We start from the raw sequence: 15,390 nt of genomic DNA on the forward strand, positions 1-15,390 counted from the left end.
TAATCACCTGACGGAATAGGACAGGAGAGAGATTGCATTCTGAAGAAAAAGGCAAATAATGCAAAATACATAAAATAATTAGAAGGTTATTTTTTTTAGTTTATATTTTTTTCCCCCAAAATTGGTTCAACTTTGCACTTAAATACCTACCTACACATTTACCACTGTTGTATTGAGTGTGGGGAGGTGGGGGAAAATCACTTGCAATACCAATATATGGTTTGTAAGAGTGGTCATAAACACTGAGACAAATACTGAGCCAAAGATCCGAGTCCGTTCTTTAAAACTGAAGAGATTTCATTACAGCTTTTGAATTTTCTTCCATTTCCATCCATGTAGTAGAATTTGAGAGTCCAGAGGTCAGTGGGATTCACGTGTACTCAGGTTAGGAAAAGCAGCCAATTTTTGCTGTTTCCTAAGGGAGACTTCTAGTACATCTTAATTTATTTTAATTTTCAGTAAGCAGTGGTTGTACTTCGACAGCTAAGAAGGCTTGATTGTTTCCCAGCACGTTGCAGTTTCTCTTGCCAGGTGTCTGCAGATCTTAGCAAGGGAACTTCTGTAGTAAAATGCAAAGCTTAAATTTTTTGCTTCCTCATATACAGGCTCAGAAGGGATTAAATCACAATTCTTAGGTTCTGTCCAAACTACATGTTCCAGAAATGCTTTGCAACTAATTTGTTGAAATTAGTTAACCTAAGGACAAGCTAAGTCTTGGCCGGTTTTATACTCATGCCTGTCAGAGTTTTGTGGAAAATTGCAATAAAACTGTAAAAGCTGTAAAAAAGTAAAAGCAAAGCTATTGCCATTGCTTCCTGTAATATGGTTCTTATACATTCTGTGCAAGATTCTCTTTAAAACACCAAAAAACCCTTAGCAGACATAAACTTAAAAAAAAAAAAAAAGATTGCAAATAAACTGAAAATATATATATGTGATATCCCAGCTAAGATGTAGGAGATATTTGTCTGAAAAGATGTCTTTGTGATCCAGTGCAGCTGTTACAAAGCATGCAGGTGTCTACTCAAATTTGTGTTCAAAACATGATAAAAAAAGTAGTCTCAGTGGATGCTATTGCTAAGTTCAATGCAAAGGTGAGTGGGTGAAGTGTACTGCTGTGCTGGGGATGAGAACAGATGGGTTTGCAGATCTTTCTGACTTGACCTAGCAGCCACATACAAGACGTGTTTTTTATGCGGCTGTAAATTACTTTATAAACACCAAAACTGAATCGAGCTGACATGAGATCAGATTCTACACAGTCCTGAAGAACTTCTGAGTGCAGTGAAACATATTAAAACTTTATTTTTGTTTCTTTTTTTTTTATTGTGTGTATATATATGTTTAAGCTGAATTGTAAGTATATGTGAAATTAAGTCCATCTTGAACATTGTTGAAGAGGAGTGGACAGTACAGCTGTGTGTGGGTGACCTGAATTTGTTCCTCCTGCTTACTGCAGTTCTGTACTCTCAAATGTGTGCAGTTGTCTGTCATACAGCGAGATCTTGTTTCTCAACGTTTATCTATTAAGAATTGAAATTAGATAGACATGATAATTTTTTTTAATGGTTCATCATTTGACTGAATGAATGTGTGTGTGTATCAACAGATTTATAATAAAAATGTTTTCTTCATTTTTGCAATAAGGAAACTAGTCCAGTGTTTATTTTCTTACATAGAGCTTTCACAGTTTATCTGTCTAATAGAGGCCAGATCTTTAAAAGAGAGGGTATATCTTTAATTTTGGCACTTGTAAGGACCTCCTCTTGTAGCATGAAAGATTTACTTCAGTAGTAGTCTTTTGTTCCTTCTCTTGTGTTCAAGGTATCTGATTTCTGTTAATTTCATTCAAGGTTAGGTCTGCTTTTAAACTGTGTGCTGCAATTATTGCTGACAATAATGAATTTTCTTTAGTTAAGGTAACTTCTAATCTTTGGAATTACTGAACAGACTCTGGAAAAGAAAAAATGTGTATGACCCATGGCTGTTGGCAAAATTCTAACTCTAAGATGTGTGTTTGTTTTGTTTTTTTAATGCCAGCCAATATTTTCAGAATGAATAAAACCTAATGTTACTGACAAACAGGAGGAACCGGTATGTCAGTAAGCTTTTAAAATTGAATGTGCCATTGATCTTACAAGTATGTGATAACTAATTGTTTAAATAGTTGGTTTTATTATGCTGATGGAGAAGGTAGATTTTACACACGTCTTCCCTGTTACTCATACATACTTCTGTCTGAACAAGTAAAGGAAGTAAAAGAAATGTGAAGTAAAGATGTCCTTCCTCATGAATCAAACATTGCTGTTGCATGAGCCAAAATAGACAATGAAGTTACTGGAAAATCTTGGATTTAAAGGTTTTTCTGCCCCTGCAGCTTGTAGAAAAGGAGGTTGAACATATTTTGAACTACATAAATTTTGAAAACAATTACTTCTATGTAAATACATTTTAAAACATTTTTTAAAAATTCCAATATCTGGAAGGAGTAAGTTGTCTTTCCCAACCCTGCATAGATCCAATTACATGTCCTTTTCCCCTACATGTATTACATTTTTGGCAGTAATGCCATTTATTTGGGGATTGAGTCTACATTTCACATGTCTGGGAGTGTGTGGGGGGAAGTCCTATTATTTTTCATGTATCACCTTTCTAGTCGTACTGGTGTATAGCTGAATAGCATTTTCCAGGTAAGAACACTTGATTTGCTCTACTCTGGAAATGAACAAGCTTGAGTGAATTGGAAGTGCTTTACAGACATGTCCTAGAATCCCCTTTCATATTCCAGAAACCAAGGTGAGGCACATTTCTACAAGGAAATTTTATCAGGAGACTGGAGCTAGAGGTTGTAGAGGGGAGTGAACATGTCCAGAATAGTTTAGATACTAATCCTGATTATTTGTTTCCCCATTCATGCTTATTTCTCTTTTGGCTTGTTTTATGTTACAGAGATAGCAAATATAACAAAATTAATTGTGGCTTAGTGCTGGTGGGTAGCTCAGTGCCACCCAGCCCCTCTCTCACCACCCCCAGTGCAATGGGGAAGACAATCATATGGGTAAAAATGAGAAAACTCATGGGTTGAGTTCTTAAAGACCATTTAAGACAGACGGCAAAAGCTGTGCACGCAACCTAAGCATAATAAGGAATTCATTCACTACTTCCCATGGGCAGGCAGGTGTTCAGCCATCTCCAGGAAAGCAGGGCTCCATCACACGTAACGGTTACTTGGGAAGACAAACGCCATCACGCTGAATGCCCCCCCAGTCATCCTTCATGTGGTATGGGATGTCCCTTTGGTCAGTTGGGGTCAGCTGTCCTAGCTGTGTTCCCTCCCAGCCTGCTTACTGGTGAGGCGGCGTGAAGCAGGGAAGGCCTTGACACTGTGTAAGCACTGCTCAGCAATAGCTAAAACATCTAGGTGTTTTCAGCACTGTTTTGGTCACAAATCCAAAACATAGCCCCCTACTAGCTACTATGAAGAAAATTAACTCTGTCCCAGCCAAAACCAGTACAAACTCCTCCCCTTATTCCATACTTTTTCTATCATGCTCAGGTCCCACACTATTCAATACATCCTCATTATTCACACCCCACCCCCCCCACACCCCACCCCCCCCACCCCCTTCTGTCCTTTGATACATGCACAGGTATCATTTCCTTAGTCTGTGGACCACTGTCCTGGTTTTGGCTGAGATAGAGTTAATTTTTCTTCCTCATAGCTGGTACAGTGCTGTGTTTTGGATTTAGGATGAGAATAATGTTGATAACACACTGATGTTTCAGCTGTTGCTAGGTAGTGCTTACACTAGTCAAGGACTTTTTTCAGCTTCCCGTGCTCTGCCAGGTGCACATGAAGCTGGGAGTGGGCACAGCTGAGACAGCTGCCCCAAGCTGGCCAAAGGGCTATTCCATACCATATGACATCATGCTCAGTATATAAACTGGGGGGAGTTGACTGGGAAGCAGTGATTGCTGCTCGGGGACTGGAGCAGTTGCATCACTTGTTTTTCCTGGGGGTTTTGTTCTTTTTTCATTGTTGTTGTCTTCCTTTTCACTACAATTGTTGTTGTTGTTATTACTATTTTATTTCAGTTATTAAACTGTCTTATCTCAACCCATGAGTTTTCTCACTTTTACCTTTCCAGTACTCTCCCCCATCCCACCAGGACAGGGAGGGTGAGCAAGTGGCTGGGTGGTGTTTAGTTGCCACTAGTTTAGTTAAACCACGACAACCACCCTTGTAAAATACCCATAAAATGCCCGTTGAGTTCATCTAGTCCATGACTTCGGGCTCTCTCTCTTTTGGTGATCAGTCAGGGCAGGAGAGGTGGTGTGTTGCATGGGTTACTGTGCACCAAAGCCAGCTCAGGTGGGATCGCTGCTGCACTTGTACTGCCTCATGTGAGGCTCATCCTCCACTGGTTCGGGTAGTTCCTGCTATAGTAATTCCTGTATCATGCAACTCAAATCATGGGTTACAGCAATTTAAAGGTATATCCATTACAATCTCCACCCTCCTCCCCTTAGGCCAGGTTATAGGGTTTAACATTGCAATGAACTCCTCCCTTTGCCCCTGCTCCCTTGTGAGGTCCCTCCCATGGGATATAGTCCTTCAAGAACTGGTCTAATGTGGGTCCTCTCCATGGGGTACAGTCCTTCAGGAATGGACTGCTCCAGCATGGGTCCCCCACGGGGCCACGTGTCCTGCCAGAAAACCTGCTCCTACATGGGTACTTCTCCAGAGGCCACAGCTCCTGCCAGGAGCCTGCTCTGGTGTGGGCTCTCCACGAGCTGCAGATTCCTTCAGAGCACATTCACCTCCTCTGGTGTGAGGCCCCTCCTTCTACATCTGCCATGGGGTTGCATGTTTTGTATAAAGTAACATCATAGTATGTTCTCAGCATTTGTGTCTCGCATTGGTTTTGGTTTCTGCTTTTTTCTTTTACCCTTCCTTTCCCAGTGTGCTCTGTTCTTCCATTTTCTCCTGTGAACTACTCTTATTTTCCCATATGTAATCGTGATTTCTAGCAAAGAAACTTGGGCTTCTTGATTATCCATGTATGTCCTATATATTCCACATACATAGACGCTTTGCAGAAAAAACTAGTGCCTGTGTAATGACAGGCAATTGTGTTATACTTATCTTTTTACTTTTTAAACATTCCACTTAACGTTAAGACTCGTTCTACTGCAGTACTGGTCTATTTTATTGTGTTCAGTTACCTTAGTATTAGCATTATTGTATTTTGTGATATTGAAAATCTGGATCTCTTTCTAGAGATGCTGGATTTCTAGCATTTTTTTGATGTCTACAGAATTATTACTTTTACTTTCATGGCTACTAGTTTTGAAAAAAATACAATATTCAACTAGAAAAAAAGTTTGTCATAAAAAGAACTATAATAATTGAGAATTCATTTATCTGCTTTTTAGTATGGGTCTTATATTGCTCAATTGTTAACTAACACTAAATTGAATTAGATTCACTGACTTGGTTTTCATCTTCCGCTCTTCTCATTATCTTTTTTTTAATTAAGAGGTGTTGTTATCTGAGCCATTTGGAACAAGGAAAGACTACAGTGTTAGTTTTGTAATAAACTCTAACAAACTTCTGTTGAATTATTTTCATTAAATGAAGATGCTTGTGTTTTTTATGAGGCTACAATGCTGTAAATCTCAGTTTAACTACATCACTTAGGCTGGATCTGTGGGAAAATATTCCAGATTTTAATCTGGAGTGGCTGTTAAGAGTGTTGTACTACATACAATTCAAGGAAAATGTTCTGTGTCTTTTGGGGGGGTGCCAATAACCCTCTCCCCTACATTTCTCTCAAATAAAATATCCTGCTAGAAGACTGACCACTCATAACAAAACTGTAACATAACATAACTCTACTTCACTGATAACAAGCATTTTTCTTATTTTTTTTTCCCTAGCACCAATACCTTCTGTTAATTATTAAAGTTAACTTATTTTTCAACGTACCTTCCCAAATAACAGTAATCCTACTTTTCTTTCCTGTATTGAAAATAGTTCCCTTTATCTCATCTGTCTAATGGTATACCTCTCTTGAAGAAAATTTATTTAGCTGGGTTTTTCCAGGAGGTGTCGGGGGGGAGGCTTGAGGGGGGGATGTCTTGGATAGTGTTTAAATTGACAGGACATTCCAGCATCCTATTCAGGTGTTAAGCAAATAGGAAATGTGGAAGTAATCACTGCAGCATACTCAGAAGTGTGTTGTACTGGGCGAGGAAACACCATTTGCAGAACACTGTGCATAAAGGTGCATTATTATCACATGGCCAAGCAGAGCTAGAAGCATTAGTAGTTGTTCTCATCCCTCCTGCTGTCCTCACTCCTAGCTACATCCTGCTGTTTCTTTCTCTTTTCTAGTGCTTTTGTTCATCCAGTACCTATTCTCCAACGTGGGTCTTTCCCATGGGCTGCAGTTCTTCACAAACTGCTTCAGAGTGGGTCCTCTTTGAGGGTGCAGTCCTGATCCAGCATGGGTCCCCCATGGGCTGTAGCTCCTGCCAGGAGCCTGCTCCAGTGTGGGCTCTACAGGAACTGCAGCTTTCTTCAGGGTATATCCACCTGCTCTGGCATGGGGTCCTCCATGGGCCACAGAGGCCTTTCTGCTCCAGTGCCTGGAACGCCTCCTCCCCCTCCTTCTTCACTGACCTTGGTGCCTGTAGTGCTGTTTCTCTCCCATTTTCTCACTCCTCTCTCCCAGCTGCTCTGCAGTGGTTTTTACCCTTTCTTAAATATGTTATCATGGAGGCCTCACCAGTGTTGCTGATGGGCTCAGCTTTGAGTAGCAGCAAGTCTGTCTTGGTGCTGGCTGAAACTGGCTCTGTCCGACATGGGGGCAGCTTCTGGTGTCTTCTTAAAGAAGCCACCCCTGCAGCCCCCCGCTACTAAAACCTTGCCACGTAAATACAATACACCATATTAACAAAATTCTACACGTTATGACTGAAAAAAATGGTGCTTTGCACTTATTTGAATATGTAACTTGTACACAAGGAATTCAGGGAGCCTGATTTGAAGTCCTTCTTAGTGAAGGAACATGCGATGAATTTAATTCATAGTTCGTATGTAATGTGTGATTGAACTTAAATATTTTAAATGCTCTCTCATTTGCTTTATCCTTGGAGGCTAATCCTAACTCTGTAAAACATTATCCCTTTAGTATTTTCTATTTTTGCATAACAAGGGAGAAACAAAAGGCACTTCAGTGAACCTTTATCCTTATTACATTGTGATACTGATAGTGATCTGGATATTAAAATGAAAGCAGAGGCTTCTCATGTGTTTTCCCTTTTAGGCAAGTAATTAGTAATATCCAACTTCTTCATTCAGAACATGAAATTAGCAGTTTGTTAAGATGTCATCTTTCAATGAAAAATGTTTATCTTCTTTGACAAGAGAATTTTACCTGGTCAAAGCAGAAGGATTACAAGGTGATTTATTGTGAATAAAATGCTTTTCAAATGCCATTAAAGTGCAGAATGGGAGAACTAACACATACTCTCTCTGGTCTTCAGACTTCTGAAAAATGTTTGTGACTCCCACAAGAAGAAAAGGTTTCACATTTTACCATTTTAATAGGAAGCATTTCAAGCAGTTCCATAAGCTTATGTTTCACAATTATAAAAGATTTTATTATCAATTTAGTAACAATTATTGAGTTAGCGAATAGTGACCATTCTTAGTTCTAAAAGATGATGGGGAAAAAAAAATTAAAAGCCTTTCATTCTTAGTCTTTCCAAAAAGGCATGCAACTTTTCTGATGTTTGACTGCAGGGTTTTCTAGTCTGTGCATGTGCAAGAATGAAAAATCAGGTTATAAAAGTGATTTCTGCTTGAAATCTTCTAATATTTTAGTAATGCAAGCACATTTATATTAATATGAGCAGGAAAGGATTTTGTGTGGTGGTTTGCTTACATATTTCTGCTCTATCAAAAGAAGTACAATTCCTCATTCTTAAAGAAGTTTGTACCTAATAGTTTACAGTATGATGATGGAGAAAATGAAGAAAAATCTTACCTTGAATTGTATATCACGTTTTGAAAATCTTAGCTTAGAATTCAGAAATTGATTTAAGTTTCCAGAATTTCCAAGAAAATTAGTTTTGTTTTGGTTTGAAGCACAGTGGCACGTATCTCTAGATTATGTAGTATTAAATTTCCTGCTTTTTCAGATATTTATTTGTCTCACACCTGAGTGTTCATTGTTTTGAGTAGTATTTGTTGTATTTACTTTGGGAAGGGGGAGAAAACGTGACTGGGAAAATACTTGTTGGTAGATAAGCAAATCTTAAGCAAAGACTGCTTGGTAAGATCACATTGCAAAGTAGGAGTTAAACCTTTTTGCATCTCTTTTTCTTACACATTTTCTTCTGTTTTGACTGAGTTCACTACTTAGAAAATTAACTATTCTAGAAGTCAATCTGACAAAATCAGGTCTGCTTAGGCTTTGAAGTTTCAATCCCCCCTTTCAGTCATCTCGGAGGCACTGAGGACAGCAGCTGTGGGCAGAGCTCAGAGCCTAGGGTGACAGTGATTCTGACACCTTGAATTGTGCTTTTTTTGCTTCTCTTCGTTCTTCTGTTTTTCCTCATGCATTTCCTGATGCTCACAAAAGAATTCTGAGGCTGGTTTTAATTTGTATTTATTCTATAAATTAGTAGAGGATAATAAACTTTTTTTTACCTATTCCCCCCGGAAATAATGTCCTTGTTCTTTCTTTGCATAAACACATCTTATAACCTGTTTTCTTACATCCTTTTGTTTCTGATTTCCATGACTACTATTGCTGTATCAGTTGCCTATTAAGCACGATTCAAATATTTCCTTTATTGTTCAGTGAACAGGGTTTGCTTATGGGTTGGGGTAATAGGGTTCATGATATCTTTGCAATTCTCTCTCCTTGTAGCAGTTAGGAACCTGCAAGTCATGTTGTGAACCTGTTGATCTCCAAAAGGGAAAGGCAGAGCGTAAATGATGGTTCTTCCTCCTCTATTTCTTTGCTGTATAAAACTTCAATCAATTTCAAAAGAAAGCTGTCTAGTAGGTAAAACTCTCCATACCTACTGAATTGAAGGAGCATTCAATTTTGCTTTATTGTTTTTCTTAGTACAGATAGCCTCTCTTTAGATAGTAAGTAGAACTTACTTTCCTAGTACGAAACCCATAAAAAATGCTTCATTTAATAACGATCACATAAATGATTAACAAGTCAGCAAAATCCCTCAAAATAAGTTTAGATATTCAGGTATTCAGCTTTTTTTATAAATCATGTTGCCCTTATAAACCATCCTTTTAAGGACTGCTTAGTATGAATTTTCATTTAATACTTCTAGTAAAATAGGAAAGAAATACACCTTGTTCAATTTCAATATATTTGGAAAGCATGTGAAGAGTAAATCCATTTAGAAACCATCCAATTTAACAACTGTAATACATACAACCATCCAATTTAACAGCTGTAATACATACAACAAAATTCAAGTCGCGGTTCTCTATTCAATGTATAAATACTGTGCTTCCTCTGATGGTGTGGACAATAGGTTTCTTATCGTCGTGCAATATTTCTTTCAAAATTATGCGCTGTACTTATGCTTAGCAGATCAAATTTTAGAGAAGGTCGTTCATGAAAACAACAATAAGAACAATCATATTTCTCTTTTTTTCCTTTGGTATCTATATCTGAAAAATGTTTTGGTAGCAGAAGATACGGATTTGTAAAATCTAGATTAAACCAAGAGGCAAACTATATTTGACAACTTACAGTTCTCGTTTTTAAAAAGTATCTTTAATATTACACCAAATCCAATGTGGATTGCTGCCAAAAGAGGGGGTTCCTTTCCAACCCAGCTGCATGCTCACATCATTTCTTTTGTGATAGAAATACAGCAGCTGCCTGCTGGCACATCGACCAGTTGATCTGATGGAAAATTAACACACCACTGGGGTAGGTGGAGTGGAGGGCATCAGCTTCCTGAACCAATGCAGAGCAAGAGGAGGAGGAAAATACAAGGCAGCCTACAGTTACAATGGGTTTGGTGTATGGTGAAAATTTCTCTTTAACTCCTTTTGGAGGAACTTCCAATGAAGTCTAGTTTGAGCAACTTCTTCTATTCTAAAAAAAAAACTCCTTAGTTCTTGGGTGATTCATAATCATGTCCTAAATGTTTTCCTGTAAAACTATGTAAAAAAAATTGCTTCAAAGAAAGTAAACAGTTCTCCACAAACAATGTAACAAAGCTTCAAGGAAGAATTTTCTAATGTGATAAATGTATTCTTTAATCCAAAAAGTATGGTAAAAACATGACACAGAAGTCAGGACATTTTTGATACTTATTTAAACAAAAAAAAGTCTAAATATAGGGCTACATTTGCTTGACCACACATTGCATCAAAAGTTATGTAGGCCCTGTGTTTTCCGAAATCATAGTTTCATTGGTTTCATTAAAATTTCAAAGAATTTTAAGCTGTAAAAGCAGCTTACCTGTAGAGAATTGTCTTGGCTTTCCTGGCATTTTCATACCCATTTATTACCCATACAGATGGGCACTGGAGTTGAAAATCTACCCAAGAGACCTCCGTTTGGAAATAGAAAGTTTTCATCATCTGCTGCCACAATCCAAAAGGAAAATCCTTGGTACCATCTATCCTTGGTGCCTTTTATCTTCTCTGTATCATAGAGAATGCTACAACTTGCATGGTTGTAACCCGTTATCCACATCACCTGCCATCTATTTCTCTCAAATTGGTTTGCTACTTTTAATTGACATACTGTACTGGCCTTATATATTATTTTTAAAGGTTGAAAGAGTTTATTGTCACAAACTCACACTATGGTTGAGGTTGGAAGGGACCTCCAGAGGTCATCTGGTCCAACACCCCTGCTCAGGCAGGGCCACCTCCTGCTGGGTGCCCAGGACCATGTCCAGCTGGCTCTTGAGTATCTCCAAGGATGGAGACTCTACAAGCTCTGTGGACAAACTGTGCCAGTGCTCGGTCACCCTCACAATGAAAAAATGTTTCCTGATGCCCAGAGGGAACATCCTGTGTTTCAGTTTGTGCCCATTGACTATGGTCCTGTCATGGAATAGAATCATAGAATAATTTAGGTTATTTTTGACTAAACAACCAATGAGTCCAGCCTTCCAGAACAATTCTTGCATAACATGAACCTTCTGATTTTAAGTCCACTGCAGGTCACACTGGTCATAAACTGTAAACAAAGAACTGGTTAGTTCCATTAGACATCTTTCTGTTACCTAGCTGTGACTCTAGATAAGAAATGTGACTGTCATGTGTGCATACCACCAAGAGAAAAAGAGGCCAGAAGAATTCAGTTTGTAAAGTCTCCTGAAAGTGGCTAAACACTGAATTCAGAATTCATAGAATCATAGAATAATTTAAGTTGGAAAAGACCTTTAAGATCATCAGGTCCAACCGTTAACCTAGCACTGCCAAGTCCACCACTAAACCAAGTGCCACATCTACATGTCTTTGAAATACCTCCAGGGATGGTGACTCAGCCACTTCCCTGGACAGCCTGTTCCAATGCTTGACAACCCTTTAAGTGAAGAAATTTTTCCTAATACCCAATCTAAACTTGCCCTGGCACAACTTGAGGCCATTTCCCCTCGTCCTATCACTTGCTACGTGGGAGAAGACATGGACACCCACCTCGTTACAACCTCCGTTCAGGTAGTTGTAGAGAGCAATAAGGTCTTCCCTCAGCCTCCTTTTCTCCAGGCTAAACAACCCCAGCTCCCTCAGCCGCTCTTCATAAGACTTGTGCTCTAAACCCTTCACCAGCTTCGTTGCCCTTCTTTGGACATGACCCAGCACCTCAATGTCCTTCGTGTACTGAGGGGCCCAAAACTGAACACGGTGTTTGAGGTGCACGGCCTCACCAGTGCCAAGTACAGGGGGATAATCGCTTCCCTAGTCCTGCTGGCCACACTATTCCTGATACAAGCCAGGTTGCTATTGGCCTTCTTACCCACCTGGGCACACTGCTGGCTCATATTCAGCCGGCTCTTGACCAACACCCCCAGGTCCTTTTCTGCCAGGCAGCTCTCCAGCCACGCTTCCCCAAGCCTGTAGCGTTGCATGGGTTGTTGTGACCCAAGTGCAGGACCCGGCACTTAGCCTTGTTGAACCTCATACAGTTGGCCTTGGCCCATTGATCCAGCCTGTCCAGATCCCTCTGGAGAGCCTTCCTACTTTCAGGCAGATCAACACTTCCACCCAACTTGATGTTGTCTGCAAACTTACTGAGGGTGCACTCGATCCCCTCATCCAGATCATTGATAAAGATATTATACAAACTGCCACCTGGCTTCATCCTCTTGCACCCTCCCTTTAGATATTTTTGTACATGGATAATATCCCCCGCAGATCCTTCTCTTCTCCAGGCTGAACAGTTCCAGCTCTCTCAGCCTTTCCTCATAGGAGAGATGCTCCAGTCCCTTCCGTCATCTTTGTGGCCCTTCCTTGGACTCTCTCCCATATGTCCATGTCTCTCCTGTGCTGGGAAGCCCAGCACTGGACACAGTACTCCAGGTGTGGCCTCACCATTGCAGAGTAGAGGGGGAGGATCATCTCCCCTGACATGCTGACAATACTTTGGCTAATGTAGCTGAGGATACCATTAGCCTTCTTTGCAGCAAGGGCACATTGCTGGCTCATGTTCAGCCTGGTGTCCATGATGACCCGCAAGGCCTTTTCTGCCAAGCTGCTTTCCATCTGGGCAGCCCCCAGCATGTACTAGTGGCCGGGGTTGTTTCTCCCCAGGTGCAGGACTTCGCACTTCCTTCTCCATGTTGAACTTCATGAGGTTCCTGTCAGCCCATTTCTCCAGCCTGTTGAGGTCCCTCTGGATGACAGCACAACCCTCTGGCATATCAGCCAGTCATACCAGTTTGGTGTCATCAGCATTATACATCTGTGTTTCTGATAACTGTTCTCCCAACCCCTAGATATCTAACCATTTTGTGAGATGTTTTTATTGATGTTGATGCTCAAGAGGGTGATGGCTTCTGGCCAAACACTTCTTGTGTGCTGCTTTGACCAAAGTCTTGTAAGAGGCTAGATTTAGTGCATTAATGCATCCCTAAGCTGATCCCACAACATATTGATTTTCATGTGTTATTAGAAGCAAAGTGCTTCAACCTGGAGGCCTAGTTATTTGTTGAACTGGGTATTGTTTGTATGCCCAATTGTTACTTAGACAAAATGTGGACTCTCTGCTCTAGCTGAAGACAGAACTCAAGTAATCCTAGCTCAATTGCATTATTTCAATGCGTAAGAAAGAAGAAGGACATTCGAGTATGAGAAATTACCACCTGTGATAGACTTTCATATCAATCCCCACAAGCTTTGACCATCTTTTTTTTTTTTCCTTTGAAGACAGTGGTGGTTGAAGGTGAGGTTTCTGCTTGTGGTGTGTTCACTTAGTACTGTATATAAAATGTTCTAGTGACTAATCTGAGAACGAGGAGTTATTATAATGTGCTTTATGAACTTGTGGTTAATACAGAGTTTTCTTTTTCTGCAGTTAATTTTTGGAAATTGATCATTTAATTACCATTCTTTTAAAAGACTCACTGTTTAGTTTGCATAACATCACATTGAAATATTGTTACTTTATTTTGCTTGCTATTTTGAATTATATTTTGAATTCCAGCTTCCTGACCACTTTTTTTTCTTTTTTTCCCCCTCAGCTTATTCAGTAAGATGTCTTTGTGCTAGTTGCTGTTGGCTGTTTTGTTTTTCTTCACTCCCTTGTTTTATATAATTGTTTTCTGCTGTGTCTGGATGGAGCATGTGAGATAAAATAACATGCTTACATTGCCCAATCTAATTTTCATCTCGCTTTCTCTCCTTTCACTCTAGTCTTTGTCATTAATTACGTGTTTTTTACTTCACTTCATCTGTTCTCTTGGGATCTCTTACCCAAATTGAAAACAAAATGGTGGTATCAAGATGTCCACATAATGAACCTAAGTAACTGTGTAATCTTATTATCAAATCTCTCATCCTCACTTTTTTCCCTTGCTGTCTGATATTCTTGTGTATTGCATCATATCTAAAATTACATTGAAATCTCTTCAGAATGATGCTGCCTTTGTTTTTTCTTTTTTTTTCTTCTTTTCTCCTAAATGTAAAATTTGGTTGTGCAGCAGTCTAATCTTAAGTACCAGGTGCATTAAACTTTTATCCATTTCATATCCATCGAGCTGATGAAACTGTAGTTAAAAACAAAGCTTGTAGATGAAATTGGCCCATTTTTTAAGTAGAATGTGCAGATATTAGGCATATATGTATTAATCTCACTACGAATTTAATTTCTTTGCTTTTTTAGAAAATTGCAGATTTATTATTCTTTTTTTTTTTCCCCTCTGTTGTGGTCAGCATTCTAAAAGCTATGAATCATCAGATATTCTTCTGTAACATTGAGGTATGTTCTGGTGATTTTTGCTATTACCATGCTTAACTCTGCAGTGAGAATTGAAAGCTGCTGTAAACAAACCCTCTTATTTCGGATTAAGAGGGACTATTAATCATCAGGTTTCTCAGTAGCTTTCTTTTATTAATTCGTATACCAGGTAGATGTTTCTAACAGACTTGGTGTAACCAATCTCAGACTTCTTGAAGCTGGCAAAAATTAAGTGTTTTTTTTTATTTCTAGTCACTGGAAAATATCTTTTCAGATTCCAAAAAATCAAGTCAGAACGTTGTAATCCTGTGTATGTTAAAATCCAGTGTATTCCTCCTGCCTCTGTTCTTCCGAGTTCTTGCTTGTCAAGTGTATTTACAGTATAGTCTGAAAATAAAGGCATAATTTCTTGGGTAATACACATAAAAAAAGTACTAGAACTTCCAAACAGGTAGCTTACAGAAAGGCTGAACAGTTACTGTTGCGTAATTATACTTGAAAGAGTAAAAGTAATGAAGCCCTCTGTTTTTATAATTGTCTTAACTTTTTGTGAAGTATGTCACACTTGTCTATTTTTTTTTTAAAATGATTTTTGGTTTTCATCATGGTACAGTCCTTCATGTGTTTTGCAGCTTTCCATAGTTCACTAGTGGAGATGATTTAGATCACAGAAATGAAGACATGACAATTTGCATTAAAAAAAAAGAGAATTAGGCTTGTATTGTTGCTTGCATGAATAATTTTGGACAGCTATGGCATGTTTTTGGCAAGATGAAAACTAAAATGAAGTCTATTTTTAGTTGTTTGTGACTGAATCTTTTGTGTCATCCTTCAATGAATAAAATATGCAAGTTTAATGATGATTAATGTAATCAGGTTTTTAAATCTTACAAATAGTTCAGTGCAAATCTAGTGTAGCTGCTAA

At 39.0% G+C, this 15,390-nt stretch overlaps 1 protein-coding gene across 3 annotated transcripts in view; it reads left to right on the top strand.

Moving 5' to 3' along the window:
• The window catches only part of PAM (peptidylglycine alpha-amidating monooxygenase), a 149,209-nt gene that overhangs the window by 51,415 nt on the left and 82,404 nt on the right, over nt 1-15,390 (top strand). The window lies entirely within an intron of this gene.

The sequence above is a fragment of the Platalea leucorodia genome (assembly GCF_965183815.1).
Source record: "Platalea leucorodia genome assembly, chromosome: Z".
Taxonomy (NCBI): domain Eukaryota; kingdom Metazoa; phylum Chordata; class Aves; order Pelecaniformes; family Threskiornithidae; genus Platalea; species Platalea leucorodia.